The sequence below is a fragment of the Limulus polyphemus genome, unplaced genomic scaffold, assembly GCF_000517525.1.
Source record: "Limulus polyphemus unplaced genomic scaffold, Limulus_polyphemus-2.1.2 Scaffold0, whole genome shotgun sequence".
NCBI lineage: Eukaryota > Metazoa > Arthropoda > Merostomata > Xiphosura > Limulidae > Limulus > Limulus polyphemus.
In genome coordinates this window covers 1,950,350-1,958,577 of record NW_013665610.1, presented here as the reverse complement: position 1 = coordinate 1,958,577, position 8,228 = coordinate 1,950,350, and the positions used below count along the sequence as shown (strand labels likewise).

At 33.1% G+C, this 8,228-nt stretch overlaps 1 protein-coding gene across 2 annotated transcripts in view; it reads right to left on the bottom strand.

Moving 5' to 3' along the window:
* The window catches only part of LOC106462746 (rho-related GTP-binding protein RhoE-like), a 48,270-nt gene extending 45,861 nt beyond the window's left edge, over positions 1 to 2,409 (bottom strand). For both annotated transcript variants that reach the window (XM_022400518.1, XM_022400967.1), the window contains exon 1: positions 2,204 to 2,409. The gene's annotated coding sequence lies outside the window, so the exon portion shown is untranslated. The remainder of the gene's footprint in view (positions 1 to 2,203) is intronic.
* Between the last annotated feature and the right edge of the window lie 5,819 nt (positions 2,410 to 8,228).

Genomic DNA, 8,228 nt, shown 5'->3' with positions numbered 1-8,228 from the left:
TAATAAAGGAACTTGTGTAATACTGCATAAAGTAATAAAGGAACTTGTGTAATACTGCATAAAGTAATAAAGGAACTTGTGTAATACTGCATAAAGTAATAAAGGAACTTATGTAATAATGCATAAAATAATAATAAAGGAACTTGTGTAATACTGCATAAATGAATAAAGGAACTTGTGTAATACTGCATAAATGAATAAAGGAACTTGTGTAATACTGCATAAAGTAATAAGGGAACTTGTGTAATACTGCATAAAGTAATAAAGGAACTTGTGTAAAACTACATAGAATAATCAAAGCACTTGTTTAGCACTGGATAAAATATGTTGTTATTGAAATGGAGCAAAACGCTTTATATATCGCAATACCGTTATCGATCCTGATTGTCAACTTATTGTCGTAACGGATAATGTCTGTGGTAATAGCACCCAAGTGTGTTAGGGATATCCCTCTATCAGACAAAATCCAAACGCCGATGTCAATCTAGAAAAGAATAAAAAAATCAATCAAATAAGGGTACGAAGCCGAGTGCTCACACCCACAACATCTCGGCTTCTACTGTCTATAGCCAGTTGTGGGAAGGCAGTTACTCTTAAATTTCTTAAAGAAGAAATGATTTGAAATAAAGCCACCCTAATATTTCTGCTAATTAAACTCCCAACCTCCACCCTTACAAAAATATAATAAACATTATATATTTACGTTTTTGAAAAAAAAAAGATATATATAAACTTTTTTCAACGCTTGATTATTTAAAGACATTTAAAACAAAAGATATAATATTAATATTATCTTTATTTATTTGTGTGTTTTTTTTTTCAGATTGAAACAAGAAATTTTGTAGACAGTAACCAAGAAATGCGAAACTTCACTTTCTTTGGCTAAAACTGAAACCAGAATAATGAAAACGCTCTCTCTTTCCACAGTGATTACCACTATAGTAATTTCTTCAAGTTCGAATGTGTTGTACAACTCAAGTCGTCAGTAGAAGATCAATAATGGGGTTTTTCTTTTCGAAACAACACTTTTGTACCAATAACATAAATTGGATATATATCTGTTTGTCACATATTTCACAGATTATTCTGATATGCCAGTCCTTTGGAATATCAATCTGATATGTCAGGCCTGATATATCAAGTCAAAAGGATAAGGTTACTGGGCAATATGTTATCAAAGTCAAAAGGTGTGGGTTCATGAATATAAAAAACCAACGTGTGAAGATCTCATCTTAGACGGGTTTCTAAAAATCGAATTCTTGTCTCCTTATCTTCTCCCATGAAACTAAGATTTAACCATTTGACTGCGGCTGCTTTCAACGCGCGCGGAATTTTTGCGAGCCTGTACACTGTATACAGCACACTCGCACTCAACTGCCGAAGGCGGACAGTACCCGATAAGGCAAATCAGCAATCAATGGGTTAAATATAACTATTTATCAATGAACAAAATTTGGTGATAATAATATTGCTTAGAGATAGTTATTACGATTTTTAACCCATAAATAAATGCATGACGTCCTCGTGTACTGCTGCTGCCTTGCGCAAACGCTACCGGTATAAAACAAATTTAAAACACCGAAAAATAATTGAGGAAAGCTAGGTTGTGAGCATTTCTTGTACAACACTTACTTCCCACTCTCTGTCTAATTTGAAAGATTGTAAATTTGTAAGCTCAAAAAAGGACAGATGCATTCGAAAACTCATATAATCCATCACGTAGGAGGGTTCACAACACTCACCTACACGAAGAGAATTTAATAACAGGTTTAATGATTTATTTTCTTATTTCTGCATTGATTAGATAAGGCAGACTCTTGCAGAGTTAATTTAGTTCTAAAATATACTGAACGAGCTAAATTAAATTTGACACCTAGCACAAAAACGAGACTTATCAAATATCACTTAGAAATTTTATAGATGCTTCATATAAAATATACATATATATATATATATATATTTCAACATGCAACAACGAGTGATTTAACAAATAACATTAACATGCAACAAAATACATGCATATTGAGGTAAATGGTAAAGCTTTATCTTGGACTCATTAATTAGGAAATTTTGTTTCGTTAAATTTCAACAATAGTTAGTTATTGACCAAATAATATTTTTAATTGAATTGTTGTGAAGTCTATGATTAGATGCGTGTGATCTCCCATGATATAATACAAGTTTATTAAAACATTATACTTACTGTATATCGGAAGTGTAAGATTCCTGTACGTATGTTTCGAACGTGCGGAGGACAGCGAAACTCTGCGCACTGTGAAGTTCTCAGACAATGACTAGCTGTAGTACGCTTAGCAGACGACACAGTACATTAACATTGACACGTGGTTGAAAACAACGTATTTTGTTTTTTAAAGTACTTTTTATGATTATAAGGCACAAAATACCTACGAAAAACGAAGTAAAATTTAATTTTAAGATGAAAAAGACTTCGAATAAAACTCGATGTACTCTCCACGCCGACCCCAGGCGGGAACTGTCGACTGAATGAGCGCTGAACCCGACCAGCACGATTTGGGGGAAAGATCCATTTTCCTACGGGTGAAGACACAGATATGAAAGGAGAAAGACGGCTCGACCAATCTTTGAACAATCGACCAGAAGCCAGCATGTCAACATGTTCACGTTATACCCCCAAGAGTCATGTTTAAAACTGTCTTATATATAATAAAAACTTAACCTATCCATTGTGAGTGTATATATTCAAAAACAGTTAAATCAAAATGAAACGTCTAAATACTATGTTTATTGCACTCAGTGTGGAATGTTTCAAGTAAGTAACGAATGTATCAACAAATTATTTGTATGTGATTTTTTTTTTTAAGTATCACGTTGTCTTATGTTAAAAAGAACCTCTTTACTGGCATAACGGCATTTATCAAACATTCCCATTTCAAAACGAACTTCCAAAAAGCTCTTTAGAAATTTGAACAATAAAAGTATCAACATTTTTATTCCATTTTATAAAAATTCTACATGTTTCTCGATTTTCTTTGCTATAAAGATACAATATCATCGTTCTTTTGGCCATATTAAGTTGTTAACAAAGTATGCAATATAATATTTTAATGTAACAATCTAAACCCCGAAGTAAAATATAATATTTTCATGTGACAATCCAAACCCCGAAGTAAAATATAATATTGATGAAATTAAGTTCATATTTATAACAGAGAGAAATATCTGAAAAAAAAAAACATTAAACTTTCTACGCGATAAACAAACGTTATATAAATATTAACATTCAACTTACTACCGACTGCTGACTTGAATTCAATTATAAATTCTAAGAGTAACCTAACGCAATGAATTAAATTAGAGTTAATTTAGGCAAGTAAATTAGGCTGGGTTTAATTCTGAAACTTGTGTTATCTAAAACTAAATAACTATGATATACAGACGAATGACGTAATGAAGAAACAATAACTGAAACAAAAACGAAAAAGATGAGAAGATACTTGGAATATGCAGAGTTTGGTTGGAAGGAGTCCTAACATTTTCATGCACTCGAAATATTTATGTAATTCCCATCCTCCAAGATAAAATATTTTTCTAACCTCACACTTCGGAAAGAGCAGTAAAAACTCGTACGCTACTGTATGATGACGAGAAACCCAACTGAAGTAAAAACGGTCACTTTCTAACTGTCTTTGTTAACTGAAGATGGCCGAAGAAAGTCGAAACGTTATTTTTGTACTTCATTCTAATTAACGTTTTTAATACCCATACCAGCTGTCTCTGCAATACAACACACGCTACCTATGATTGAAAATTCCAAATGCAGAATAAACGTAACGTTAAAGTATGAGCAAACAACCTATGGACTTCCAAATCGTCAAATCATCTCCAATTACACTGGACTTGGCCTTTATTTTCTTCTCTATTTTTTGTTTAAAGCAATACATTATTTTTCATATGCTACATATGATGCAATTACCTTTTAGACTGTGTAGTAAAGAAGAAATTGTATTAAATTTGACTATATGTCTCCATTAGTAGTTTGAATATAATAATAACGATATATAAGCTCGTTACTTTGTTTTTTCCTGAAGTCTTGATACTTGCTTTTATATATATTACATTTATTTGGAGTTAAACGGAAACAAGACGAAACTAAGTAATTCTCAAAATTTGAACAAAGTTTGTTTGTTGTATAAGCGCAAAGCTACACAATGAGCAATCTGTGCTCTGCCAACAACGGGTATCGAAACCAAGTTTCTAACGTTCTAAGTCCGCAGACATACCGTTGTTTCACTGGGAGGTTTTTGAACAAAGTATTGGCAAAAGAATTGTTAAAATGCTTAACTTTCGCTATGTCAAAAACCGCTTTTCCGGAGCTAATTAAAAAATAAGATTGGCAGAATTTACTGAGCCAGCGGCAAATGTGAAATGTATATGTATTTTATAAATTCAAAAATGGCATAAACTGATGACATACTTGTTGCAACATATGTGAAAGTATCTTAATTTTCTGAAGAAGCTGATAAATATGTAATAAAATAGAATTTTAAACCGTAATCCACCTTGTCATAGGTTGCGGATTAATGACTATTAACTCAAGCAGACGTTAGGTTTACATTTTTCGATAGATTTGGTTGGCTGTTTAAGACAAAAACCACATTGGGCTATCTGCTATGTCCACTGCGGGGAATCGAACCCCGAGTTTTAACGTTGGAAGTCTGTAGACTTACCATTGTCCCACCGAGGAACATTTTTAAAGGGATATATAGTCTTTTGTTTCTGATTTACATTCATAACTGAAGTGTAGCTGTTAAGTTGGTATATAAAATTGTTCTCATGTTACAACTAATCTAATCAGAAACACCTTAGGTGTGAAAAACATGTGCGACCAAAAAAGGATTCAGTGTATTGGCGGCCAAATTGGTAGCTACACTTATAGCATTGATAAGAATTTTACAGCAAATATTCATTCGTTAGCTAGCCAGGCCACAATTTTCGTCCAACTTTGGGTATGATGGTGGGTAAAATATAACACGCAACCCAGCTAATTAAAGAATTAATATTTTCTGTAAAATTCTTATCAATGCCATAAGTGTAGCTACCAATTTGGACACCAATTTTGATTTCATTCCATTAAGTCGCACGCTGAATCCTTTTTTTTTCACACCTAAGGTGTTTTTGATTAGATGTCGTGGATTTTTGTCAATACACACCAACAAACCACACCAAATAAGAATGTGACACTCGATAGTAACCAACATTAGATTTGGAAACAGACCTTTACTTTACAGAACAAACCAAATTCTTTAAAATATATTATGGCAGTTTTTTCTCTCGAAAACAGTGTTAATACTTTCCTTTATAGTAACGCCATATTAACACTTTCTTGTCATCACCCCCATGCAATCGGTACGGCCGTATCAAGCATCATTATTTATGCTAACTGTTTAAGCTAATATCAGATGACGCTAAACGCTGTTTAATTAAGATAATTTCATGAAATTTAGTAAATTTGTACTGAAAAGTTGGCAATGAATAATCAATAATAACCGTCCATCCATATGATTCTTTTGAAAACGTTACCTAGAAAGTGCTAATATAGTTTGCTCGGCCTAACCAATACTTATGAATCTGCACGTCCTTTTACCTTATAGTTTTGCTGCTCTAAATCAGCCGTCTTTAATCCAAATGACAAAAAGTAAAAATGGTCCACTTTTACTCTTAAGTGAAGCTGTAGTAAAAATGTTAGACCGAGATCTCACATGACATTTTTTTGCACACACATTTTCGTTAAATTTGAGCGGTTTTGATGAATAACTTTGCACATGTAGCTTATAGTTACACCAAATGAGACTCCTAATTGTAGGTTGTAAAGATCAATCAATGTACCAAATTTAAAAAACATCCATAACATTAAGTATGATTTTTCTATCAATAAAGTTTCTGTACTTTCGGTGCAAATATAAAAAAGGAAACTTTCAATCACAATTTGAGCTTTTATATCTCGTGCATTTCTTAATGTATTGCCTTAAAATTCGGTATGTGAATTAAGTTTTCATTAGAGCACATACACTGAAAATATGTTTTAGTTTGGATTACTACAGTCCGAGTTACAGAAGGTGTAAAATCGCTAAACTATCACTCCTATCAATAACACACAGTGTGTCCTGCAGGTTTTTTTTTCTTGGCCACAAGACGCACTACAGTGTGTCTTGATTAGTATGATGATCTTTATTTATACTTTAAATATGTGTTTCAAACTGATATCATTGAACAGTTGACACTCGTGATTATTATACAATTATCTTCTCTTTATTGACTCAGCTGCTTAATTTTATTTGGCGTTATGTTTATTCTGTACAGTTTTTCAAATGAAAATACACCTAATGAAATGCTCTTCAGTGGCACAACGGTATGTCTGCGGAATTACAAAGCTAGAAACTGGGTTTCGATACCCGTGGTAGGCAGAGCACAGATAGCCCATTCTGCAGCTTTGTGCTTAACAAACAGTCAACAGCCTAATAAAATACTGTGTATCGTGGCGATTTGTACTATTTACTTGATGTTTTCATATAGTATGGATTCAGACAGGACATTAGTACCTAATAAAATACTGTGTATCGTGGCGATTTGTACTATTTACTTGATGTTTTCATATAGTATGGATTCAGACAGGACATTAGTACCTAATAAAATACTGTGTATTGTGGCGATTTGTACTATTTACTTGATGTTTTTATATAGTATGGATTCAGACAGGACATTAGTACCTAATAAAATACTGTGTATCGTGGCGATTTGTACTATTTACTTGATGTTTTATATAGTATGGAGTCAGACAGGACATTAGTAACTCCACTGGTAAAGGTATATTTTTTATTTTATATGAATCACAGTTTCAGTTTTAACTAACAGCTATCTTTCAGACGTTTGGTATTTGCACGGTTATTATCTGAATGATTACCATTTCTCTTCCCTGCTGTTTATGATGTAATCAAATTGGTCTGAAATTTGAGAACATTTAGTTAGAAATATTATATAATTGTTAACAACCACTACTCCGTTTAGTATTAAAGACATTTAAGTTTAGGATATCATCCCTTTACCGCACCAGTGTCTGAATTTGGAATGATAACAAGTATAAGTTAATATAATTACTCATTTTCGGTCAGTTTAACTATTCTTCAGTTATGTAGATTCTTTATCTTTAATTTTCTGTTTGAAAAAATAAATCAAAATATAGACGTAAGTGGCAGCAATGGAAATATAAGGGCTACTTCTTTTATTCAGACTTTTTAGCGAAAGACTCATTTCACATGTGTCAATAAATCGTCAGAATTAGCGCCATCTCTTGTCTCTTTCTGTGTATGTTTTAAATAATATCCAATTCTACACAACAACGAATTTAATGTTACATCATAAATAAGGATTTGATAATGAAGAATCCATTTTGTGACTAATAATGGTTGGAGACGGCTTGAATTGGTAAGAGGAAATCTTTATTCAAGTTTAACATACCTGATGATGACAAAACCTTGTCGTAACGTCCTACATTTGTTACTATGTTAAACTTGTAATATTAGGTCGTCAAGAAATTAATGTCGCTTCTTTTAGATAAAAATACCCGAACAACTTATATATCAAAATAGTCTTCATTCTTATCGATGATGCTTTTCCATCTTACAGTCAGGTTGTTCATGTCCTGATTAAAGAAATCACTTGGCTTTGAAGCAAAAAACATGTCGATGTCCTCTTTAACACCTTCCACATTTGTATACTTTTTTCCCATTAAGATGGTGTTGCAGCGAAAGACAAATATGGTAATCTTATGGTGCCACATCTGGAGAATATGGTGAGTAGGGGAGAACTTCCCATCCCAACTCCATAGTCTTGTGTTGCTTCGAACGTGCCACATAAGAATTGCATTGTCGTGGAGAAGAACACCTTTCCGATTGACGAATGAAGAGCATTTCTGGTGAAGGGCTTGATTTAAACGTTCCAGTTGCTGACGATAGATCTCTGCATTGACAGTTCTCTGTGGATTGAGAAGTTCGAAATGAATTACTTCTTTGATGTCCCACCAAATGCAAAGCATCACTTTCTGCGGATGGTGTCCAGGTTTTGGGGTTGGAAGTGGTTTTTTGTCTAGGACTGAGCCATTGTTATTGGCGTTTAATTTTCGCATAGAGAATACATTTTTCATCACTGGTGACAATTCTGTCCAAAAATGATTCACGCGCATTACGCGT